This window comes from Protopterus annectens, chromosome 8.part1 (assembly GCF_019279795.1).
Source record: "Protopterus annectens isolate FY-2018-M chromosome 8.part1, PAN1.0, whole genome shotgun sequence".
NCBI classification, from domain to species: Eukaryota; Metazoa; Chordata; order Ceratodontiformes; family Protopteridae; genus Protopterus; species Protopterus annectens.
The window spans coordinates 511,725,635-511,753,450 of NC_056742.1; positions in this window are offsets into that span (position 1 = coordinate 511,725,635).

The following is a 27,816-nucleotide window of genomic DNA, read 5'->3' on the forward strand; positions in this document are numbered from 1 at the left end:
AGGTGAGTTAACATGTCTTCTCCTGTTAATGCATAGTGGTCCATGTGAATTATGTACAGAAATATACTGAGTGGTAGGTGTGCCTGATACTCTCTGTCTGCAGTCTCTTAACAGTTTGTTGTTATAGCCTCTGTTTCTAAAGAGTTGCTCTAAAAGGGTTACTTCTTTTAAGTAATCGACCTCATCAGTGCATATCCTGGATAGTCTATTCAACTGGCTAGTTACAATACCTGAGAAGGTGTGTCTAGGGTGCATGCTTTCAAATCTGAGGAGAGAATTCTTCCATGTGGGTTTTCTGAATAGTGTTGTAGTGATGTTGCCACCTGTGTTAAGCTTAAGAGTTAGATCTAAAAAATTAACCTCTGAACTTGAGGTTTCAACAGTGAACTTAAGAAAAGAGCTCATGGATTCTACTTCTCTAATGAACTTAACACACTCACTGTGACTACCTTCCCATACAAAGAGTACATCATCCACAAACCTCTTATAGAATCTAACATTGCTAAACTGATTGTGCTTGAATAGATGATTACTCTCCCATTGAAAAACCACCAAGTTAGCATAGCTGTTGGCGCAGGGGGTGCCCATGGCAACCCCCCACTTCTGTAAATAGATGTTATCTTTAAACAGAAAGACATTGTTGTTAAGTACTAACTCAAGTAGATAATTAATCAGTATCTGTCTATTATTCGTGTATTGAGACTTACAGTGCAGCAACTCTCTGATGGCTTGTTGTCCCTGATCATTAGGTATACTCGTGAAGAGACTAACCACATCCATAGTTACCAGAAGGTACTTAGATACATTTTCATCTAATCTAAAGTTTTTCAGAGCCTCAATCAACTGGTAGGAGTCTGATAATATACTGGGAATATCATTCACAAGCGGTCTCAACATGCATTCTAGAAAAGAGGATATGGTGTAAGTGCACCAACGCTCACTTGCCACTATTGGTCTCATAGGTACAGGGATAGTATTTTTGTGAATCTTGGGCAAACCTTTTATGACTGGTAATGTAGGATATTCAACCATAAAATATTCATATATTTCACAACTGATTTGCCCACAGAGTAATAAGTCATACAAATCTGCTTGTATTCTTTTCACTAAACTATCCACAAAGGTCTTGGATACTACAGAATAAGTACTGGTGTCCGCTAACATATCTGTCATGGTGGTATCATATTCAACCGTGTTGAGAACGACTACTGCCCCACCTTTGTCTGCAGGTTTGATAGTTAAAGCAGGATTACTGCTCAGTTGTTTGAGTGATTGCTGTTCTAACTCTGTTAGATTGAAAAACTTACATCTTTTCTGCTTTTTAGCAAAATAGTCATAAATATCCTTCTCACACATCTTACAGAAACATTCCACATCATGTGGGATAGGTGGCGTATAATTGCTCTTACGTTTAAAAAACTGTGTAACAGCTTCAGTTCTAACAGCAGCATTATCTTTAAAAAACAACTTTAAGGCCAAATTGCGGCAAAATAACCTAAGATCTACTAAAGTCTCATTCAGGCTGCTGAGCTGAGAGGGTATAAAATTTAAACCCTTATTAAGCAACGAAACTGCAGAGTCAGATAATAATGAGTCAGAAAGGTTGCAGACTAAATCATTCAGTTCCTTTGTTTCCTCGACTGGCCATATCTTTCTTCTGACCCTTTTCTCTTGCGGGGCCCTCTGCTGTTGGAGCGGCCTCTCCATGTCGTCTGTTGTTTGACAGGAAAAGGTAAAAAAAGGTTAGATGTATTAGCTGTATCTTTTGGCCTGGCTCCAGGAGCCTTGTGGACTTTGTCCGCTTGCTGATTTGGAAGGGGTGTGTGGTTAACAAGATTCCCACTCACAGGACAGGTATCCTGTGCTGATGTAGCAGGGATAGCATTAAGTTGAGAGTTATCATTGGGAACAGGATGTGTGACTTCAGCTTCTACTGTGGTGGAGTGTATGGAGTTCGTCTGTGAGGCCATCTCATTATTTGACCCAGCTGAAGCACGGGTAGTTCTAGGCCAAATGAATATCTGACCATTAGCAAAGTCATTAGAGTCTCTAAGAAGTTTTCTCTGTTTCACTTGCCTAAGTCTCTCACTGAATAAATGTACTTGAGAACGTATATTGTCTAACCTCTGCTGGAAATATGATGTATTGTATAAGTCATTAAAATGACGTTGCTGTGAATCAACTTTACTTCTAAGTTCCGTCTCCAACGGAGCAAAATAGTCCAGTAACAGTCTGATATAACTAAAGCCTAGACCTATGTTAAGGTCTTGCCACTTCCGTAAAAGCGTTGGGTGGCTGTCCCCATACGTCGGTAAAAAAGTGCTAATGTACATAAAGTACTCGTAAGCTGAAGAAAACATGGAAGTTAACTGAGATAAGTGTTTACTCCTCAGTTCCTAACATGTCGGCTAGGTGAGTAGAACCAGAAGAATTTTTGTCCTAATGAGATATAACTTTGCATCTCTTTGTCATTTATTTGGTCCATATTATTATATTTCTCTATGAAAATAACATATCTTTTTAACTATGTCACTCATAAAGTGAGATTAGTTGTTCATATGATGTCTCATCAGTTGTCATATCCATTAAGCTGTTTACTTACCTGCTTAGGCCATGGCTACAATTTGGCTCCTAGAAAACAACAAAGTCTAATGACTTTTCATCTTTTCTTTGTCGATGATTTAAAACTGTATAGCTCATCAGACGAGGAACTGAAAGCACAGCTGCAGGTTGCCCAAATTTTTTCAGATGATATTCGAATGCCATTTGGTCTTGATAAATGTGCAAAAGCAACCTTTAAAAATGGAAAACTGCAGCACCAGGAAAACATCAGTTTAGGACAAGAATGTGATATAAAAGAACTTGAGCAAGAAGGAGTGTATAAATACTTGGGAATTGATGAAGGATCAGCAATAAAACATGAACAAATGTGAATAAAGCTCAGTAAGGAGTACTTTAGAAGACAAATTAATCCTGAAAACAGGATTGACATCTAAGAATAAGATCCAAGCTATAAATCAATTTGCTCTTCCTGTCCTAACTTATAGTTTTGGAGTGATTGAGTAGCCCCAAAAAGTGTTGGATAGATTGGATATTAAAACAAGAAGGAGGCTTCATGCTCACCAAATGATTTATAAAAATCAGTGTATACCAAGATTATATATTCCCCATGCCAAAGGAGGGATGGACCTCCTTGAAATTGATTACATGTATAGATCTGCAATCATGGGACTCCACACATATCTACTGACCTCACAAGATCCAAATGTGGTGAAAGTTTTGAAACATGAGGAGAATAAATCTAAGATGACATCTCTGCTTTATTTAGCAGAAGCATATCAGTGTCAAGCAGGAATGGAAATCAAACCAGAAGGAGATAAAAACCAGGCAGCGTCTGAATGTACTAAAAAACAAAAGAAAGAATGTAAGGTGAAGGACCAGATGAGAAGGCAAGAAATGTGGAAAAAACATAAATGTAGTTGCAAGTATAAAAAACTTTTGGAAGAACCTCATGTTGATCAAGAATGAACACAGGAATGGTTAAGGAGAGGTGAGTTCACATCAAGAAATGAAAGGTTAATATTGGCAGCCCAAGATAGTGGGCTACGTACATGCTGGTTTACAAGCTCCATTGAACATGTGGGAGAAACAGACATATGTAGGTTTTGTAAAACTGAATTGGAAACAGTCACACACCTTTTTGCTGGTTGCGATGCACTAATGGCATAGGGACTGTATACTGAAAGGCATAATAATGTGGCGAGACTGTTACACTGGAGATTGTGCAAACATTATGGTATCAAAGTGGCTGAAAAATGCTGGAAACATGAGTCACAAAGCATCATAGAAAATGATGAAGTTTATATCAAATGGGATCACCCAATACCAACAGTTTAAAAGATAGATACTAGAAAACTGGATATAGTGGACCAAGAAAAGAAGACAAAAGTAGCATTGATCATTGAAATCACCGCAGCTAGTGACTACAGTGTCTTGTGTACAGAGAGACACAAAGTCATAAGATACCTTGATCTGCAGGCAGAAATGAGAGCAATGTGGAAGAAAGATACCCAGACAGTTCCAATAGTAGTAGGAGCAACGGGTCTTATAAAAAGGAATTTACAGTCGTATTTAGATATGTTACCAATTCATGTAACACTGTACGAATTGCAGAAGGAGTCATTACTGGGGACATTGAGAGTGCTGCGAAGAGCACTTTTGGCTGACATCAGAGTGAAACAATACTAATTTCATGAACTTTAATCGTACTTTGACTTAGGAATGGGGTCCATTCCTGTCATGGTATTAGAAACCCAAAAGATTTGGAGAAATTAAAAACAGCAGAAATATATTAATATGTGACAGTGATCAAATAATGGTATTAAGGGTAGTCATCTCCCAAACTGTGAAAAGGAACAGGGACACAGGATTAAGGGTAGAAAATAATCTTGTTTTGTGAGATAAGTGCTAGACAGCATCTACAAGACACAGGCCTATTTTTCGTTAAATAATTTTATACACAGAACTCTTTGATCTATGCAAACTGTTTACTTTTTAGAGGTGACAAAGGTGGGTTTTAAGATTTTTGTGGAACTTCTTGGTTTATAGAGCGGATCGGTTAAGTTGTTCATAGGACAACACTAGGCTAATTGCCCTTGTGGGTCTTTTAAGCCTAGTCAATTATTCCACTTGAGAACCAAACCCTGCACCTTGCGTTTGCAAGGTGAACACCATAACCATTATGCTAACCTCCAACCCAATGACCCGCAATGAGCATTGAACCCATACATAGGAGTTTATCAATCACTGTGACATTGATTAACCAGTTGACCTAATTGACATGTTTTAGAGTAAGTAAGATATGAGAAATCGGTGAGCCCTTTGGTGGTTCAGCTTTTCATGTTTTGGGGCAAAAGCCAATACTATTAATAACTCTGGGGTTGATACAGAGTGCCTCCCATCATGTGACACTGCAATGATATCATGTGGGGCATATCACTCTCAGCATGAAAGTGACTTATTAAATGGTGCTTCTTATTGTTACAATTGTTGGTTTAAAATATTTTCCGTTGCTTTAAATTACAAAGGTGTACTGCTTGTCACTTAACTGATTTTTGATTACAGATGCTGACAGATAATGCTCATTGTGTATTAATATGTTTTCCTTTCAATTTTTGTGCTATAGATTTAGGAAAATTAAGGTGATTTCTGCATTTTGTGAATATAGTGAACATCTTCTTCTTGGAATGTGGCTGAGTTAAATTGCCCAGTTAACAGTCAACATGTGTTTGTCTACATTAAATAGTGGAGAACCCAAATAATGTGCCTACAGAAAACACATTCAGCTACAGAGAAACAAAATACAGTGTTAAAACTTAGATACACAGAAGCATATCATAAGACAGACAGAGAAATACTTGTGCACTGGTAGCCAGAAGCATTCAATTTAACAAAGAAGCCCAGAAGGTTGATGTACTCGGTAGGTATACAGTTGGCAAAGGTTAGTACTCAGGTCTTTGTGTCTTTTTAAAAAATATATAAATATTAACAAATACCAAGATTATACTATACATACATCCAAGCCATTTAACTAATCAGGACAATATGTCACATAACCATTAAACCAATTAAATGTAAAAATAGTAATAACAAACTTTGTTAAAAACTTTATCTAAAAGAATAAACTGTTAATATTAGTGCTTTATTTTACGTCTGGTATTTAGCTTAATTTCCAGTTATTATTATTTTTTTTTATCCAGAATAGTTTTCAAGTCATCCATCACTGGAACAGTAGATACTTTATCTAAAATCATCACACTTATTTGTTTATGAATATATTTTTGACTATACCTTGTCAAGGTATTAATACTAAGTTTGTTTGTTTCTAAATGGAGACACACTTTTATAAATTAATTGTGAGGGCATTCTAGTGGTTTTGCCCTCACAGAAAGCCTCAGAGCTCACAAAGGGCAATATGCACAATCACTGAAGTACTACAATTAAACAGTCTCCTTTTTTTCCCAGGGTCTTATTTACAGATAGAAGTAAAACTGAAGAGCCTTCTTTACAGTTCTACACATTTTGCAAAATAATAATAATAATAATTAAATAAAATAAAATGTAATGATGTCTAGTTTCCTTGAAACAATAACACTTTTTTTAAAAGTGTCACTCTCTCATTAACAAAATGTTGTTCTGTTACAACAGTATTACCAAGTTCCTTGTTACCTAAATTAATTTCCCAATTATTACATAAATTCATTTTAATTCTTGTGTATATAGAATAAGATAAAATAAAATAATTTTAATTCTTGTGGTGTTTCAATTTTCCTCATTAACAATTTCTATGCTATAAATGGCAAATATTGATAAAAATCTAGTTTTTCTTCCTTTTTTCACTTCTTCACATATCTGAAACACAATAGCTTAATTAAAAACAACCCTTTAAAAAACATTTCCACCTACTCTCAATATATTGCTAAGATTTGGAACTCTCTATCTAGTAACATCACATCTATCACTACTTTAACTAAATTTAAACAAACACTAAAAACCCACCCTACCACTAAATGTCTCTGCCCCAGACTGAAAAATCCTACAAACTCTTTCTTCTTACTAACACCTTTACCCAGGTTTTTTTTTTACTGTGGATTTTATGTATTAAATATAATCCAATATTATTTCACATCCCCCTTATGCTACATATTTTTATCTCAGTTATACCTTTATTTGTACACATTTATTGGTATCTAAACTATGAAAAATTATACTCTATGTACAGCTGTTTTTTTCTTTTTTTGTAATCTTCCTTCTCTTTCTTTTAATACATCTTTTCTTTGTTCTATGTGGAGTTTTTCTACCCGGGCCTCTACTGAAAATGGACATTTCCGGTAATCAAATGTAAAATTAATAATAAATAAATAATTTTCTTCATGTTTGTAAGTTTATTTTTCACATATCTCTTCATCGAGGGTTAACACAGACAGTTTAATACTGTCCCTTAATAACATTATGTTTGATATCCTGAGAGTGAATGTTAGCATTTGTAAATAATTGTTGGCCATAGCTAGTTTTCTATAAATCCATGATTATATGTTTTCTTTGTCACAACTTCTCTCAGTATGAGCATCAAAATAATTATCTTAATGATCCCACAGTTCTTCAGAATGTCAAAAATTTGTATAATTATTACATTAGAAATAAAATGATTATGTTCTCCTTCACTGCCTAACAATAAATTGTATTTGTTTGTGGATTCCAAGAGTTGTAATGTTTGCAGAATCCAAGAATCTTGTTCATGTATGGAATTCAAGTGTCTTGTCTTCTGGAATCCAGGACTTAGTAAAAGTTTGCCAGTTTGTGGAATTAAATAGTGTATTCTTTTGGTTTTATAGACTGATTTATATGGACTCTTTCTCTGCAATTTGAAGTTTTTCTTTCTGTGATTTTTGAGAAACTGGACCAATTAAATATAAACTCATACATAACTCACTGCATAGTGAACTGTTTTATGGACACAGCCTAGCCAGTCAGGGTTCTTGAAACACTTTCCTTCAGAAGGCTTATAGGTTCATAGGTTCATAGGTTCATACTAGGCTATCTGCCCGAGGGCATTTACAAGCCTAGCCCATCGTTTTGTGGCTTAGGCCACCCCTTTAGTATGGGGAACTATACCCATTATTTTTCTGTGCCTCTGTCGAGCAGTGACACTGAGGTAATCCCTGGGGTATATCTGCGATCTCCCATCCATTGGTCAAGATTTCTCTTGAACAAGGCCAGCGAGGTGCTCTGCCTCACATGTACCGGGATTTTGTTCCACAGCATAGGGAGTCTTTGGGTGATGAATCTATCCCTCCAGCACGTCCTATTAATAGCCGTGTCAAGGTTTAAGTCTCCGCCCTTGTGGCTCTGATGGATCTAGATTTTTGAGGTGAAGCATATTCATCAAATCTGGGTTTGACATGGCCTTGTATGTTAGGCAAAGGTCACCTCTGAGCAGGCGACTGAATAGAGCTGGAGTTCTTTCAGTCGGGCAGCATAGGACAGATTTTTGAGACCCTTTATCCTTTTGGTGAGGAACTTTTGTGGCCTCTCCAGCTGCTGCAAGTGTCGGGTCAGATACATTCCGAATGGGGCATTGTACTCAATCATTGGTCTGATGAGTGATGAGTAAAGGGAGACTATGACCTCCCTTGATCTAGATGAGAATCCCTTCATGATAAGGTGGGCAATGTAGAAGGTCTTCCTAACTACTTTAGCTACATGGGTGTCGAATGACAGACTACTATCAACCTGGGTCCCCAGGTCCCTGATAACTTCTTCTGTGCTCAGTGGATTGCCACCTATTTGGTAGCTAGGGGTAACCTTGTTTTTCCGAAGGGTATGACTATGCATTTTTGGCATTTAACTTTAGGCCGTGGCTCTGGCACCAGTTATCCGTTTCTGTGAGACCCTTCTGAAGGATATCTGTGTCAGATGTGTTTTCTACTATGGCGCCCAGTTTGCAGTCATCTGCAAACTTTGTCAGCCATAACCCTCCTGTGTTTGCTTGTACTTGGAAAAGTAGATGCCAAACAAGAGTGGGCCCAGGACTGAGCCCTGTGGGACACCACTTGTGACAGGCTTTGAGTCTGACATGGCGCCAGCAGCTCTGACCCTGTGGGTTCTGTCACTCAGCCAGTTTGCAACCCATCTTGTGATGTATGGGTTGACATTTAAGCTGATGAGTTTTTCAATGATACCCGAATGGGGTATTGTATCGAAGGCCTTAGCCAGATCGAGGTAGGCTGTATGGACTGCCTTTCCCTCATCAATGGCTTTGGTGACTGTTTGAAAAAGTCAACCAAGTTTAAAAGGCATGATCTGCCTTTGACAAAGCCAAACTGGGTTGGATCCAAAGTCTGCAAATTCCCTATGTCTTTATTTATGAGGTCCATTATGATCCTCTCCATGGCTTTGCAGATAAGGCTTGTCAAGCTAATGGGCGGTAATTTCCAGGGTCGGTGGAGGCACCGCCTTTGTGAAGTGGTACCACAGTTGCAGTGCGCCACTCCTGGGTACGTATCCAGAGGTAAGACTTTGATTAAACAGCTGTCCTAGCTGTGGGTTTAATTCCTCATTGAGTTCATGGAGCACACAGCCGGGGACACCATCAGGTCCCATGGATGCTGTGTTTTTGCTTTGGAGAGAGCAGTTCTCACTTGGGCTGGAGATGTTTGGGGGCTGCAATCGTTTGGTATAGATATCTCTCCTTTTGGGGAGGGGGAAGTTTGCACTGAACCTGTCAGCCAGTATGTTGGCAATGTCTGTAGGATCAGTAATCTTCACATCATTTTGAACTAGCTCTGAGCATATCTGGGAGTTTCCTCCCAGGTTTCTAACATAGCTAAAGAAGGCCTTATGATTGTCTTTTGAGTCTTTAGCTATTTTTCTCTCGAAATTTGCTTTGGATGATTTTATGAGAGCTCTTAGTTTTTTACTTATAGTGATCAAGGGTGTCTTACCTTTTAAGGATTTTGCTCTATCTTGTAGTAGCTTCCTCCTTTTGTTGTAGAGTTTGTTTATGGCTGGGGTCCACCAGACTGGATGCTTGCCTTTGGTACAAAGAGTCTTTGTTTTGCTTGGGATTGCCTTATCCATGCAGTCCTGCAGGTGCTGGTAGAAGGCATTTGTAAGTGATTCAGCGGCTTGAGTACTGTTTTCCGCGAGCTAGGGGCCTTAAAGGAGACCACACTAGTCTTTAGAAGTGTGAAGTCGGCTTTTGAGAAGTTCTTTACTGTGGTCTTTTTATTTCAGGTGGGGTGGGATGAGGACCTCCAGCGAGATTAGTTTGTGGTCTGATCTCACCAGTGAGGGGTACACCTCCGGTGTTGAACATTGTGCTCCCATGTTCGTGATGATGAGATCAAGTATGTTATCTCCTCTTGTGGGGATGGTGACTAGTTGTTCCATGGCATTTGAGTTTATGAATTCCAGGAACTTTTGGGCTAGGGTGTTTGGGCTTGAGTAGTGTTCCCAGTCTATATTAGGGTAATTGAAGTCACCTAGTATGATGGTGTTTGGTGATACATTTATCCCCTCTAGTGTTTTCAGGAAGGCCATGTGAGGTTCCTGAGTTTGTGAGGTGGCCTGTAACATGCTACAATTTGCAGAGCAGTCTTGCCTATGGTTAATTGCACCTGGATGGTCTCCGATGCATCGTGCGTTGCCACCAGTCTTGAGGTGTGGGTGTCCTTGATGAATATGGATACCCCCTCCTTTCTTGGTATTGTCCAGATTTTGGGGCGGGCATGATATGAGGTAAAACCTGATAGCCGGGGTGCTCTCAGGAGCCTTGAACCAGGTTTCTGTCACAGCACAGACATCGATGTTCTCCATACTGAGAAGGGCCTCGAGTGCGTGCATTTTGAGATTTAGACTTCTGGCATTGAGCAGCATTACCCTTAGTTTTTTCCTTTTTGTGTTCTAGGGTGGTAGGTTTAGAATTTGAGCCTTGCCTAAAAAGGCACTATGGGGTGGCAAGAGCCTTTGCCAATATCCGAATCCCAGGGTGACAGGTGCAAGCCGTCCCTTGAAGCAGCGTGGCTTGTCCAGCATGTCATCCCAGGCAGACAGACACTGGATCCCCTTTGAATGACACCAGTGTTTAAGCCAATTGTTAAAGCTGATCATCTTATCTCTGTATTGTGGCATCATTCTTGGTGAAGGTAGGATACTGCTCAAGGTCAGGGTCATACCTGTCTGGGCTACATAATCAGAGAGCTCCTCAATGTCTCTTTTCATGTAGTCCAAGGAGGTACGTCTCAGGTCGTTTACACCAGCGTGGACAATGACTGAATCATATTTGTACCTGCTGTTGAGAGACCTGAGTGCTTGCGTTATGTGGCGGTTTCTAGCGACAGGCAGCTTACTGTGACCTTCTCCTTACTCAGTCTGGTGGCGGGGCGTCAGTGTGTCTGACTATGGAGTCACCAATGACTAGTGTGTCTGGCATTGTGTTTGGCCTTAAGGGCTGTGACTGTTTGACACTCTGACTGTGAGGTCTATGTGTTGCAGGTGTTGTGTTCTGAGGTGGTGGTTGTTTGGGTGTCTGCTTTGGTGGCCTCTGCTGTTTTGGTAGATTTTTGATCAGAGCCTCGAGTATGTCTTTGTGTGTTTATGTGTATGATTTGAGGTTGTAATGGTAATATGTGAGACTGGGTCTATAGTGTGTGTGGTAACCTTCTCCTCCTGACTGGTCTTGCCAGTCCTATGTTGAGAGAGCTCAGCCTCCAGTTTGGCCGTGTAGTTGCATCTCATGTATTTGTGTTTTGTGGGAGGAGGAGAGGGTTGTCTGTGTACATGAGGCAATTGTAACATTGCCTCAATATTCAGGTTCACCAGCTGAGCAGGAGAGGACACTAGCAACTGATCCCTCGACATGCTAGAAGGAATAGACAAAAAACTTTAAAAAGATTCCGGGGACGTGGGTGACCGAGAAATGGGGGTTGCCTTTTGGGGTACTATCTATGACAAGAGTGCCGTATCAAGGTAATAAGTACTGTAGGAGCAAGTGCTACGTTTAACAGATAGAGAATAGTCTACTTGGAGTCAAGTAGAGATGATCTTTTAATTATAGGATACGCTGATTAGATCAGTAGTATAGTTCGAGGAAGGTAGTTTTAAGGGAAAATTTGAAGAGTGGACTTTAGGTAGCCGAATAGTTTAAACCTGCTTAACTGGCGCTGCCCTAGTGTGCAACAGTAGCAACTCCGGCTAAATCGGGCTAAATCGGCTAAAGCGTGCTTTATAGCAGGGGCTGGATAAGACAGGAAATGACCCAAATTGGCCAACAAACCACAAGTCACTGCCTAAACCACTCCTCCGAGGACAAATGAAGGAGTTATGGAAATGACCCTAGTGGCCAATAAAACTACAGTTTCAAGTCAGTAACCACCTCTCCGGGGCAGGGAAGCTGCTCAATGTTAGTCACTCCCACTGATAAACACAGAGACCCTCCTTCAGCCCAAGCAAAATGGCCTCACAGAAACTTTCAAACAGTTCAGGAACAGCAAGCCTGTAACTGAACTTTTTAACTCTCAGAAAAGTGGGAAAAAGCAAGATTTTTTTGTTTTTGTTTTTACAGAGATAGCAGAGGTTCACAAGTAATATCAAGTTATAACAGTGCAGTAAATGACCCCACACAAGAGTGCTAGGTCAAGGACAGAAAATATGCAAGTTTTAAGAAAAACGATTTAAAATTAAGTGCAAACAGGAAATTCAGCAAACAGCTTTTGGTTGTGCTCTAAATACAGCTACTAATACAGAAATCAAGTTTAACAAGCCAGAAAATGCTCAAGCTAGGCAGCTATGCAGAAAAACTTAGCAAATAAACAGAGAAAAATACTTAAAATCTCAAAAGTGGCTCCCTTCTTCTCTCAGCGTTTTTCCTCTTGGAGGTGCTTCACCAACAGCCAACAAGCCTGAAAGACGCTCAAACCACGAGGCAACTAGGTTTTAAGAGAGGAAGATGAAGGAGTTATGGAAATGACCCTAGTGGCCAATAAAACTACAGTTTCAAGTCAGTAACCACCTCTCCGGGGCAGGAAGCTGCTCAATGTTAGTCACTCCCACTGATAAACACAGAGACCCTCCTTCAGCCCAAGCAAAATGGCCTCACAGAAACTTTCAAACAGTTCAGGAACAGCAAGCCTGTAACTGAACTTTTTAACTCTCAGAAAAGTGGGAAAAAAGCAAGATTTTTTTTTGTTTTGTTTTTACAGAGATAGCAGAGGTTCACAAGTAATATCAAGTTATAACAGTGCAGTAAATGACCCCACACAAGAGTGCTAGGTCAAGGACAGAAAATATGCAAGTTTTAAGAAAAAACGATTTAAAAGTAAGTGCAAACAGGAAATTCAGCAAACAGCTTTTGGTTGTGCTCTAAATACAGCTACTAATACAGAAATCAAGTTTAACAAGCCAGAAAATGCTCAAGCTAGGCAGCTATGCAGAAAACTTAGCAAATAAACAGAGAAAAATACTTAAAGTCTCAAAGTGGCTCCTTCTTCTCTCAGCGTTTTTCCTCTTGGAGGGTGCTTCACCAACAGCCAACAAGCCTGAAAAGACGCTCAAACCACGAGGCAACTAGGTTTTAAGAGAGGAAGATGAAGGAGTTATGGAAATGACCCCTAGTGGCCAATAAAACTACAGTTTCAAGTCAGTAACCACCTCTCCGGGGGGCAGGGAAGCTGCTCAATGTTAGTCACTCCCACTGATAAACACAGAGACCCTCCTTCAGCCCAAGCAAAAATGGCCTCACAGAAACTTTCAAACAGTTCAGGAACAGCAAGCCTGTAACTGAACTTTTTTAACTCTCAGAAAAGTGGGAAAAAAGCAAGATTTTTTTTTTGTTTTTGTCACCAGATGTGCCCCTCTGTGTTCCATGATGAGACCACTAATCTTCAGCATGCACTGCACTTATGTCCAGTTGACATCACTGTTCTCTGAATGGCTAAGTTTTCTGATGCTTTCAGATTTGGACAGTCATAAGTTTACCACAAGACAGACATATCTTTTGAAAGGGCCTTACCGACACAAATTCACAACCATGTATTTTGATAAAACTCAGTGCAACAATTGTAATACTCTTCTCCTGGGAAGATAAAAACACAAATTCACCTCCCACATAAATGGTACTTCCTTCAAAACTGATTCTGTCATTAGACATATAGGCACATTCACGGACAATGAAGTCTTTTTCAATCACAATATATAACCTAATATTGGGAAATCCTTTTACCTAGCCCAACTAATTATTTAAGGCACAAATTCTAGGTCCAAGGCAGCTATTGCCCTAGTCCACTCATTTTGTATTACAGTTATAATAAAATATACTGCCCCTTTGGCGTGTCTGCATCCAGGCATATTGTCCAATTAGAAAAATCCAAAAGGTTCCTTGCAAAAAAAGAAATCTTAGGTATAAGCTTCCTAAGCTATGCAGAAAATCTAAACCTTCTATCACTTTGTCTCTGTATTACAGACTTCTATGTACTGACCTCTGCCTGGCCTATAATGCTCTGTCTTGTTTGGCCTCTTACATGCTTGTAAAATTGTTAGCAACACACATATTCTTTCGAGGGACCTAAATCCACATCATAACATAAACAAAACCTACTGGTAGGATACATATCTCTTTCAAATGATTACTTACCTATGGAATAAATGTCCACTCCATATCAGACGTCTTTATTCAACATCACACAATTTAGGTCCCTAACTGTCACTATAACTGACCTAGATGAGTTGATAGAGCTCCATAAATTCACCTCTAGTATTGCTCCATTGAGTGATGTGGCTAGAAGGGGCAAGTAATGGGAATTGCAGTGGCTAGCTCCACATTTTCTGGACCAGATGTTTAGTTTTTATCTACAAACCTAAATGTTGATACATTTTGTGTTCAAATCTTGCTGCAATCCTGACGTGAGCTGTTTCTCATGGTTGATTGTGCAGGCATGGCTCATTCTAATGAATCATAAAGAAGTCTTTTTTGGTACATGAAGAAAACCAAGACATATTCCACTACCTGCTGAGGGATTAAAGAAACAGAATCCTGTGCCTATATGATGTAAAATGTGAAAATTATGCGCCTAAGATATCATCTAACCCCAGAACATTTAAAAAAATATTCTAGCGCTAACTACATCCTTGTAGGTGACAGTCTAGCAAAATTCCAAGCTTCCCCAAACCCTGAAAAGACAGCTGACTGTGCAGAACTGTTCATAGAAACCCTGTACAATCATGTAAATAGCTGCATAGAGACAGCTGTTCCCACCCAATATAAATGCAGGACAACCTCCAAAAATAAGACACTGGTGGAATGCCAGTATAAATAGGCTGTATAACAAAAGAAAGAACATCATGTCCAGCAAGGTAAAACTGTCCATCATCAAGCTGAAGAAGCAACTGAGGGAAGTAATAAAGTCCATCAAAGCTAAGTTTGAGTTAAGAATAGATTCCCAATCTAAGGACAATCATAAGGCTTTCTTCAGTTTTGTCTGCATCCTTAAAGGCAAGACCCAACACTGTGCCAAACTAATGGTGAATGGAACAACCTATATGGAGCCAGAGGACATAACAAATTTACTGGATGATAAACTTAGCTGCAATATCCCTGCCCCCCCCCCCCCATCACAACCAGTAGCCTTCAGGAAATACTTCCCACCATTTCTCTACCAAGTAGCACTATGGAGCAGGTCTTCACTGTGCTCTCTAAGGTAAGGAACACTACTTCAATGGGCCCCTGATAATATCCCAGGATGCCTCTCTTTTTAATTTCTCCAAGTCTTTTGGGTTTCTAATACCATGGTGGGAACCGAACCCATTCCTAAGTCAGAGTACAACTAAAGTTCATAAAATTAGTATTGTTTCACTCTTTGATGTCAGCCAAAAGTGCTCTTCGCAGCACCCACAGTGTGCCCAGTAATGACTCATTCTGCAATTTGTATGGAGTTACATGTATTGGTAACATATCTAAATACAATTGTAGATTCTTTTTTACAATGCCCATTGCTCCTCCTACTATTGGAACTATCTGGGTATCTTTCTTCCACATTGCTCTCATTTCTGCCTGCAAATCCTGGTATTTCATGACTTTGTGTCTCTATGTACGCAAGACACTGTAGTCACTGGGTGTGGCAATTTCAATGATCAATGCTACTTTTGTCTTCTTTTCATGGACCACTATATCTGGTTTTCTAGCATCTATCTTTTGAACTGTTGGCAATGGGTGAACCCATGTGATGTAGAATGCATCGTTTTCTATGATGGTTTGTGGCTCATGTTTCCAGTATTTTCAACCACTTCAATAACATAATGTTTGCACAATCCCCAGTGCAACAGTCCTGCCACATTGTTATGCCTTTCAGTATAATAATACTCAGCATGCCTCCTGAATAGAATGAAACATGACATGTCAGGTCTGCTAGAATCTCTGTTTAACCATAGACTCCAAACAGGCATTATGCCAAACGAATGGCTGACTACAACACTTATCCCTTTACACAAGGGGGTCTTGCCATGGACCCCGAGAACTACAGACCCATAAGTCTGACTAGTCTCATATGTAAGCCCATGGAAACAATTATTATGGATCTGATAAACTATGATGTAGAAATTTACAGACATTGGACTCTACCCAGTTCAGTTTCAATTTCATGAAAAGGAGGTTATCCCTACTTAATCTGGTGAACCTCTTCAAGAAGGTCACTAAAGCTATGGCCAAGGGCAAAACAGTGCCCACTGCCTACCTTGACCTGGTCAGGTGTTCGAAAGAATACCTCACTCAGGCATTGTAGATAAAAAATGCATAAGTAAAAGCATGGCATCTAGGTCCAAGGTAGTCATAATACCACTGTACTCAGCTCCTATCAAACCAATAATTGAGTTCAGTTCACCTTTTGGCATGTACCTGACCAGGCACTTGCAACAGCCTGACAAAGCAGAGAGGTTACTCAGAAAAATAATACAGGGAGTAACAACAAGTCATATGGGACCATTTGAAAGCCCAGTCCCTGTACTTAGTCTTCTGCAGACTGCTGCTCAGAGATCTATGCCTAGCCTGCAAGTCATCCCACACTGATGGATTTGTTGCACATCCGCAAAACAAATAGTACCAGAGATACCCATTTAAAGGGCCAAAAGCTCATCTGCACCATATACAGGACACATTGGAGGGACAGGTATGTCTCTAAAAGATTACTCCTTCTCTGGAACATACTTCCCTTCCATGTGAAGCAAAGTCATCCCTAACCCTATTCAAATGTAACTTGAACCAATGGATGGGAAATCACAAATTTACCCCTGCTTTGGCCCCTATGTCCCTGATGGACAGGAGCAGCCTGTAAATGCATGATGTACACACGATTATACCATAAGCATAACATTTCTTGGGGTATTAACACAGAGCAGCAACATTTTAGTAAATGTGGGGTAAGCTTGGCTATGCTTAAAATGGCTCTTAGGCCAATAACCTAGTAACCACCTATGAACCTATGGTATGACTAGGTCAGATGACAAGGGCTACCAGTATCGCAGAGTCTGCAGAGCAATAACACTGATGAAATTAAATCTGGTACCACCACCCAACCTCCTGCAAAAGTGGGAAGAAGTAGATGAATAACAGGATAACAGGACTCCAAAATGTTCTGTAAGCATTTATTTAAACAGATTTATTTGTGTTGACTGCATACTTGCTGGTCATTAATTGTAATCTATGTAGAGGTTACCTGAAGGGTAAACATTGGTCAGGTGTTATCAGTGCATGTCAGAGCTTGTAGTTTGCATCTTGCTATGGCAGGGTATATATTATTTAAGTACACATGTAATGTGTAAATCAGTGGACCTATGTGCAATATTTATTTATCTGACACTTGTTTACTGGGTTAAATGTGACTGGACAGGTGTCTGTTTTCAGCAGAGGCCCTGGGAGAAAAGCTCCGCTGGGTACAAAACAGAAACAGAAACATACAACGCATCTACAATAAAGCACACGATTTGTAAGAACAACGGAACACGTATTGTACATAAAATGATTAAAAAGGAACACATATTATACATAGAGGTAGTTAAACATACTTAAAGCATTTGCGTACCACGGTGCCTCCACCGACCCTGGAAATTACCGGCCCATTAGCTTGACAAGCCTTATCTGCAAAGCCATGGAGAGGATCATAATGGACCTCATAAATAAAGACATAGGGAATTTGCAGACTTTGGATCCATCCCAGTTTGGCTTTGTCAAAGGCAGATCATGCCTTCTAAACTTGGTTGACTTTTTCGAAACAGTCACCAAAGCCATTGATGAGGGAAAGGCAGTCCATACAGCCTACCTCGATCTGGCGAAGGCCTTCGATACAATACCCCACTTGGGTATCATTGAAAAACTCATCAGCTTAAATGTTAACCCATACATCACAAGATGGGTTGCAAACTGGCTGAGTGACAGAACCCACAGGGTCAGAGTTGCTGGCGCCATGTCAGACTCAAAGCCTGTCACAAGTGGTGTACCACAGGGCTCAGTCCTGGGCTCACTCTTGTTTGGCATCTACTTTTCCGAAGTACAAGCAAACACAGGAGGGTTATGGCTGACAAAGTTTGCAGATGACTGCAAACTGGGCGCCATAGTAGAAAACACATCTGACACAGATATCTTTCAGAAGGGTCTCACAGAAATGGATAACTGGTGCCAGAGCCATGGCCTAAAGTTAAATGCCAAAAAATGCATAGTCATACCCTTCGGGAAAAACAAGGTTACCCCTAGCTACCAAATAGGTGGCAATCCACTGAGCACAGAAGAAGTTATCAGGGACCTGGGGACCCAGGTTGATAGTAGTCTGTCATTCGACACCCATGTAGCTAAAGTAGTTAGGAAGACCTTCTACATTGCCCACCTTATCATGAAGGGATTCTCATCTAGATCAAGGGAGGTCATAGTCTCCCTATACTCATCACTCATCAGACCAATGATTGAGTACAATGCCCCATTCAGAATGTATCTGACCCAACACTTGCAGCAGCTGGAGAGGCCACAAAAGTTCCTCACCAAAAGGATAAAGGGTCTCAAACATCTGTCCTATGCTGCCCGACTGAAAGAACTCCAGCTCTATTCAGTCGCCACTTGCTCAGAGGTGACCTTTGCCTAACATACAAGGCCATGTCAAACCCAGATTTGGTGAATATGCTTCACCTCAAAAAATCTAGATCCGTCAGAGCCACAAGGGCGGGAGACTTAAACCTCGACATGCCTATTAATAGGACATGCTGGAGGGATAGATTCATCACCCAAAGACTCCCTATGCTGTGGAATAAAATCCCGGTATATGTGAGGCAGAGCACCTCGCTGGCCTTGTTCAAGAGAAATCTTGACCAATGGATGGGAGATCGCAGATATACCCCAGGGATTACCTCAGTGTCACTGCTCAACAGAGGCACAGCAAAATAATGGGTATAGTTCCCCATACTAAAGGGGTGGCGTAAGCCACAAAACTATGGGCTAGGCTTGTAAATGCCCTCGGGCAGATAGCCTAGTATGAACCTATGAACCTATGAACCTATGGTTAGTGTGAAATTTGCTTAGAGTATTATAAGTTAGGTTTACTTTGTCTAGGTTGATAGAACATTTATTGCATAGAAATAACATTGTTGAGGAGCTAAGATATTTATTATTTATTATTTATTAATTGTGTGGAACCAAGGAGGAACAATTAGGATGATAGTAAGTATAGAGGGTAAAGGGTCCAAAGGGAGAAAGAAGGATAGAGCTAGAAAGAAAATACTAGGTGAGATGAGTTAGGTTTACATCGGGTAGAGAGAATAAAGAAATGTACAGAGGATTCAATAGAGATATAAAGTGGGGAGTCTGCAGTGCAGGAGAGATGCTAATCAGGCAGGTGGTAGACAAGAGCAAAGCCAGGAGTTAGTTAGGTGAGTCTTCAGAAGTATTTTCAACTGTGAGGGACTGACCATGGTTAGGATGTGTTGGGGGGTAAAGTTCCACGTCCTGAAGATCCGATTGGAATACAAAGGATCCCCAGAACTGTTATTAGCTTTTGTAACCTGTAGTAGAAATTTGTCAGAAGATCGTAGGTGTCTTAAGCTGAAGTACATTATGGAGTGCTGGGCACTTATCAGGTTGGTATACTATGATATGGGCCATTGTAAGTTGGGTGAATGTTAGGACACTGGGTAATTCTAACCAGTTTAACTGGTGTACAGCAGTGCAGTGATGGGATCTATACAAGCAGCTAGTAGCAAATTTGGCAATTTTATTGTAACAGACATCTAGTTTTACTACATCTGTTTTCTTTAGGTTGGTGAAGATAGGAGAGGTGTAAATTAGGGTATTGAGTAGGTGAGTCCTGGCAATAGATTGTCTTGTGGAGCTGGTGATGTATGGTTTGGTTCAATATAGAGAACCTAGTTTTATATGAACTGTTTTTATAATTATGGACCAATGTTTATTAAATATCATGTTATTATCAGTTGTGACACCTAGTATCTTAGTATGTGATACGGGGTCTATCTTGGTGTTATTGGATGAATATATTAGAAAGGACGATAATGTGTCTTTGGTTCTACTATTTGAAAAGAGCAGTTGTTTAGTTTTACTGGCACTGAGAATTAACTGAGAGTTGGAGAGCCAAGATTCTACATCAGAGAAGGAAAGCTGGGTTATTTCTTGGAGTTGAGGGAGTGAGGGTGCTACACAGATGAGTCTGGAATCATCTGCGTACTGCATGATTGTGGTGAGGTAGGAAGCAGTATGCAGCTTATTGGTGAAGATAGTAAATAGTATTGGACCTAGGACTGAGCCCTGTGGAATGCCTAGTGTATCAGGTAGCAGACAGGAGGAATCACATTGCCATTTGTCAGCTTGTTGTCAGTCAGATAAGTAGCCATGGAACAATGCAAGGGTAGAGTGGCTTAGTTTTGGGGTTAAAAGTTCATTGAGTTGTTGGTGGGAGACAGTATCAAATGGTTTGGACATATCTAGGAAGATGGAGGAGACTAGTTGACCATTGTTTCCAAATTGGTTAATTGTGTTTGTGAAACTTAAGAGGACAGGTGCTATGCCTAGGTCAGAAGCCATGTTGGAAATTAGTTAGAAGTTTATTGGATAGTAGGTAATCCATGAGCCAGAAATAGATACAGTGCATTTTTTTTAAATTTGGATAAAGGAGATAAAATTGCAATTTGCCTATCGTTAGAAAGGTCTATAGAGGTCCCACCTTTATGTAGTGGTATGATATAGGATATTTTCCAGATTTTGGGAACCTGCTGTTTTATAATGGTGTGATTGATAAAAATTGAGACTGCCAGCAGCTAACTTAAGATATGCAGAAGGTAAATTATTGGCAGGAAGGGATATGAATTTAAATTTGTTAAGCAGTTTTTTATGGTGCTGGTTTGTACGGGCTTGAAAGAGAAGGCATTGGTTGTTTCAATGGGGTCTGTTGGGATGGTTAGGAGAACATTGCTGCTATTTTTGTTTAGAGGTAGTATAGAGTTAGTAAAAAAAGTATAAAGTTGAGTAGCTATTCTGTCTAAAATATTTGTAGTGGTAGCTGTTGGAGTTGAGGATTGATCAGGTTGTAATAGTTGCTTTATAGTATTCCAGAATTTTTTGGGGATTGTTTTGGTGTTATTGGTGGATTATAACGTAACAAGATTTTCTTGTCATTTTTTATCTGTTTCTTGGCTTTATTTCTTAGTTACTAATAATAATCTTGGGTAACTTGGCTTTTGTTGGGCCAATATTGTAGCCAAGCTTTATCTGTGGTTTTGAGTAAGTGCCTGGTTCCTTTAGTTAGCCAGGGAGTATAGTTTGACTTTACTCCAATAGTTCAAGGAGGTGCTTGGCTGTTTAGTATGTGTAAGAATGTATTATTAAAGTACAGAACAGCAATATCTAGAGGGAGAAATGTTAGTGAGGTCTAATCACATTGCTGGAGGGTTGATATAAATGTCTGAGGTGAAAAGTTTTGTCTGTTGTGTATTTGCCTATAAGTAGAATTTTTGGAGGAGTATAGTTATCTGAGAAGGTAGGTGGGTATGTGGTTGCTAATGCTGATCATGAGGCAACCTGACTTGTGGGCAAGAGAGGGTTTATTGGTTAAAATCCATCCTAAGATTGACTGTCTTTGGTGTTTTTTTTCAACTCTAGTTGGGGATTGTATTAACTGGGAGAATTTGTATAAGTTAAAAATTGTGGGATCATTTCAGGTGCAATTTAGCCAGTCTGTTTTAAAGTCCCCCTTTATTATGGTTTCTTGATGAAATATCGAGGAAGACCAGTGAAGGAAGTCCTCAGTTATGGTGGGGTTCTTGCCAGGAGGGATGTAAATTGCTATAATAATTATATGTTTATTGGGGTTAATTTCAAGTTGACTAAATAGTAACTCAACATTGTTTAGTTTTGGAGGGTTTGGTTCTAGGGGTTTAAGTGTGTTTTTATAAATAATAGCTATGTCTCTGCCACGTCTGTTTATTCTATCCAGTCTGTGGATGTTATAGCCAGGGGTTAAAATGTCATTGTTACTCATCTCAAGTTTTGCCAGGTTTCAATTAAAACTGCTAAGTCAGTGTAGTAGAGCGAGAGAGAAGCATGAAATTCATGTATTGTATTTGCCAGGCTCCTGAGATTCATGTTTAGAAGTAAAAGGTCTGATTTTTTATTGGCTGAGTTGGTATCAATGTGAGCATGTGGAAGAGGTGGTGTGTTTGGTCCTTGTTGATTAATTTTGGGGCCTGGGTTTGGGTGAATATCACCACTATGTTTGAGGTTTTTTCTTAAATGTAGTAGTGGGTTTACATATTTGAGTGATAGTTTAGTATATTTGTGGAGTAGTTTAGGTGTGTAGTAGTGCGTTTATGTATTTGAGTGATAGTTTAGTATACTTGTGGAGTAGTTGGGGTGTAGCTGTGTATCTATACATGAAACAAATCTACTTTTATGGTGTTAAAAAGGTTTGGTGGTATGCCAAAGTCTATGAATTTACTATGGTGTGGTAAGGAATGTGAGATATTAGGATAGGGGTAATATGTAAGTAATTTATGGTGATAGCACGTTAGATTGGTGGCTAGGAAGAGATGAATTAGGAGAGAAATGCGGAAGGGCAGCATTGTGTAACTTGGGATAGTGACACCTATAAGCACTTTATGTGGGTTAGGTTAGGCGGTGAGGTACTGCATAGTTACTTCGGGGTCTAAAGTATGAAGAAAGAAGTAGAATGAAATCAGATTAGGTTAAATAGTGGCAGATTGGTTGGTTTGAGTTAGAGGGAGCAGTAGTGTAAGTGAATAACATGGAGGGAGGTATCTAGTGAAGAGTGTGTGTGTGGTATTTGTTGAGGCTGCTGAGTAGTGAATTAACAGTGATGAGAGTGGTTAGGTTAAAATAAATGTATGAGTAGTGGGGGTGGGTGGGAATTGGGGGTAGGGAGGGGGAATGTAGCAGGGTGAGCTAGCCAACCCATGATAATAGGGGAAGCTACAATAGCAATCAGTTAGACTGTATGGTGTGTATGTCTGAATAACTGATATAGAATATCTAAGAGGTTCTTTTTTATTTTTATTTTATTTAAAACAAATACTTTGTTTTTTGTTCACCTTTAGATATCTGTGTGGTATCTATGGGGAAGATAGCTAGGGTCTAATACTGAGATAGTGAATGAGGGAAGAGAAGGACTAAAACAGGTATTGAAGGATTAAGACTCAAAAGTACACAGAAATACAAAAGCAGTTTAGATAAGGATCTGTAATATAAGCCATGAGAGTAACAGGAGTGGGGCCCTCCACAAACAGCGTGCTTGCCTGGTAGTTGGTTGGTACAACTAATCCTTGATAAAATGGTACAAACAGAATAAAATGACAACTTGGAACCTGTACAACTGCAGAACAAGACAGTATAATATCCCTAGAGACAGGAGAAAAAATGTGCTAGCAGCTTTCATGATGTACTTTTGCTTTAAATCCCATCACATTTTTCTAAATAAAGCACTCTATTCATGTTGTAATTACCCCCAACAAAACTGAATGTTATCTAATAAAGTATTGTCTAAGGATAAACTATATCCTTCAAATACATAAGAACAGTAAACACATCTCCCACATTTAGTGGTACTCTTTTTAGCCATGGCATTCTCGTACCAAGTACTTTGACACAATGGCTATTCAGTGGTTCAACTCCTACCTGTCAAATAGACAACAAGCAGTTCTCTGGGACAGTCATTTATCCTCCCAGCTCCCAGTCTCCATTGGAGTCCCACAAGGCTCTATTCTAGGTCCCCTCCTCTTCTCCATCTTTATTAATAACCTGAATACCTCCCATCTTCCACTTGCATTCAGTATGCAGATGACTCTACACTCATCTGCACTGCAACGTCTCCTGCTGAACTACATTCATGTACCCAAAATGTTTTTACTGCAGCAGAAAATTGGTGCAAACACATATGTCTCCTCCTTAATCCTAAAAAGACTAAGTTACTATTGTTTACTCCAACTTATAAGTCTATCCCAGTTTCCTTTACTATTGTCTCTAACAATGGCACGCTTATATCACCCGACAGCACCACAAAACTGCTTGGTGTCACAATAGATAATCAACTAAACTTTGATGCTCACATCAATCTAACTATAAAAACAGTTAACAAAAAATAGGTGCTCTCTATAGACTTAAACAATTTCTCACACCAGAGACTAGGATATGTTTAGCTCAAACACATCTCATCTCAACACTACTGTATGCCTCTCCAACCTTTATTAACCTATCAAAAACAAACCTGTCAAAACTAGCCTCATCCTACCACAACATTATCAGGTTTGCTACAGGTGCCCCATATCGGACTCATCATTGCTTAAATCTCAGACAGCTAGGTTGGCTTGAACTACAAAATCTCATTCTACTTCAACAACTGACTATTACCCACAGGATACTCCACTTCCCTTCTAATGCACCTATTCTTAATACTCTTATTTCCCCCTATAAGAATCTCTCTACCCTACGATCAACTAATAAACTTCTAGTAGCCACATGTAAATCTCAGAACAAAGCAGGTGACTCCCTTTTCTCAAATGCTGTGGGCACACACTGGAACAAGCTCACTAGTGAACTTACTACCTTGACCTCAACACCCCTTTTCAAGAAACATTTAAAGACCCACCTCAAATCACACTGGCTCTGCCCTTGCTCTTCTCCTGACTGACTCTTGTTTCCTACTTCCACATCTTTTTACCTCTTTTCCCATTACCTCTATCTGCACTGTACACACCCATCATCTGGACAAGTATTACTTCTCCTTCTCTCACACTGCCTTGTCTCCATCTAGCTTATATTACTGCTCCCATCACTACAATTTTTCCCCTTGACTCTCTTCAGCTTGTGACTTCCTCTTTCTTATGATTTTACCTACTATTACCGCTACTTACTTTGCTTATGTTTTACCTCCTATCACCTCTACTTACTTTGCACTACCTAATGCCTTGCACAGGTAGTATTTTAGTTCTTTTTTTCTTCATGATAGGTCAAGTCCAAGTCCAGATGCTATAAAAAAAAAAATTTCAATTCTGTATTTAAATACTGCTGTTGTTGCTGTGTGTTTTTGATTCACTAATTGCTGTTCTGTTGTTTTGTATACTAATAAGTTGCTAACTCCTGCTTAGTAGTTTAGTTATCCTCTTGTATATATTTTTTTCTTAGTGTGTTACCTTAGACTGTTACAGTGGAGCTTTTCTCCTCGGGCCTCTACTGAAAATGGATATGTATCCAGTTAGACTAGCCCGGTCAACAAATGTAAAATAAATAAAAATAAATAAATTGAGCTTTTCCAAATATACTCTTTAGATTTTTACCTGTTCTGTAAACAAAAAATGGCTGCTCCCCCAAATTACTAAAAACATCCTCATGGTTCTTGAAAATATTCCAATTGTTATGAATAATGTTGGAAAGCTTGTTTGTCGCTTGCCTCTTGTAACTTTAATAAAAGGTCTCTATCCTAGAAATCGGGATCTCGTCTATCAACAGATGTCTTCACAGGATCCAAGCCATCAGCTATATTCCCAAGAAGGGGCTTAAACTTGGTGTTTCTGTGCTGAGACACTTCTTTGATTATTTTTTTCCAAAAGAGAAATAAGATATCTTCTTTCTCCCACTCAAAACAGTAAGAAGAAGAAGATTGTCAACTCATCCACCACTACATTATATACATAGTACCACTACTCATACACATAGTATGCATCAAGCATGTAAATCCACATATGCAGAGATTCTCTCAAAAAACTTCCCAAAACACCAGAGACCTCCAAAACACAAGTCTGCTACAGCTAACACAATCTCCAGGTCATCCATGACACATAGCAACACCAGTGTCTCACCCATTAAGCCTGTAAGGCGTAACACAGGATTTGACAAATCACGCATGCCCTCGGGTCTCTCAGCAACAAGTACCATTATGACTCTGTCATAGTTCATGTTGGTGTAAATGACCTGAGACATACTTCACTGGACTGTATGAAGACAGACATGGTTAAGCTCTCTGAGTATGTTTCCCCAGACAGGTATGCCCCTAGCCTTGAGCAGCATACTATCTCGCCTAGAATGAAGCCACAGTATAAACAAAATGATTGATTTCAATAATTGACTTAGTTTTTGGTGTCATTCCAAGGGGATCCAGTTCCTGTTTGCCTGGAAAGCCATGGTTGACAAACTTCATGGCTTTGCCAGAGACTCTTTGCACCCTAGGCTTTTGGCTACTGGTAAAGTATCTTGCCTCCCCCATAGTGCATTTTTTAGGCAAGGTCTCAAAACAACATTACTGATGTGAAATTAACCAATAAGAACAAAATAAGGGGCAGGGTGCTAAATGCTAGGAGCTTAAACTAAAAACTGCACTCCCTGGAAGCACTTCTATCACTAGAAGATGTAGATGTCGGTGCACTCACAAAAACCTGGGTTAAGGCCTCAGAGAATACCTCACCCCTGCAAGGCTACAATGCCTTCCACATCTTTAGACTGCAAAAGGAATGTGTAAAAACTAAAGGAGGCAGTGTTTCAATCTATATTAGAGATAAATTCACCTCACATCTAGGTAGATTGGACAATGATGTGGAGTTACTCCAAGGCCAGATTATGGTGAGTAAGACCCCCATTCAAGTCCTAGCCAGTTATAGATCCCCTTCCATGGGTCATGACACCCATGAAGCCTACTTAACCAAACTGAAGACAATCCAAATTTTACTGAACACACTGGTTATGGGGGATTTCAATTACTTGACCATCAACTTGGAAACCTACTGTAGCCCAAACTCCCTAGCACAAAAGTTCCTTGACTTTGTGAAATCAAATGCCCTGAAGCAAATTGTCCATATCCCAATAAGAGGAGCAAACATTCTAGATCTGGTCCTCACCAACATGTCAAACAGGTGCACTGCTGCACCTGTTGGACCCTCATTAGTTAAAACTGACCACAAATCAGTCACCTTCGAATTGACACTAACACAAGAACTCCAAGACAAACTATACTCTTCTAAGTGAAGGTATGAATGCATCCCAAGCCCCATCCCAAATTGAAAGTGGTAACTATGCTGAAGCTTACACTAAAGCCCTGTACAATCACTTGCATAAATGTATAAACTCAGCTGTACCAGATAGAATCAAAGCCAGAATTCCATGTAAACTCAAGCTGTCATGGTGGACTTCTAGCATCAACAAACTCTACAATAAATGCAAAAAGTTGCTGTCCAAGAAAACAAAGACAAGGACTCAACAATGGAAAAGCATCCTCCTCAGCCTTAACAGGCAAATAACTTGTCAAATCATCCAAGAGCTCCTTTGAGAGAAACCTAGCAAGTACTGCCAAGGATGACCATAAGGCCTTTTACAGCTATGTATGTAACCTAAAGGGTAGGACCCAAGCATATGCAGAACTGGTGGCCAGTGGTATCATACACACTGACCCCACAGAGATAGCGAAACTGCTAGTGAATAGGTTTGGTGAGAATTTCATTTCCTTAGCCCATCGTAACTTACAACAAACCCTCCCCCAAACCCCCCCCCCCCAACTTACATATCTGAAGAGCAGGTCCTCAAAGCCCTTTCCAAGGCAAAGAGCATGGCCTCTATGGGACCAGATGACATCCCAGGCTGTCTTCTAAACAGACTAAAACACAAACTAGCATCACCAATAAGCACCCTTTTCAATCATAGTCTAACCATGGGGATTTTTCCTGCGGAATGGAGAACAGCTGCAGTTATTCCCCTTCACAAAGGTAGCCTAGCAACAG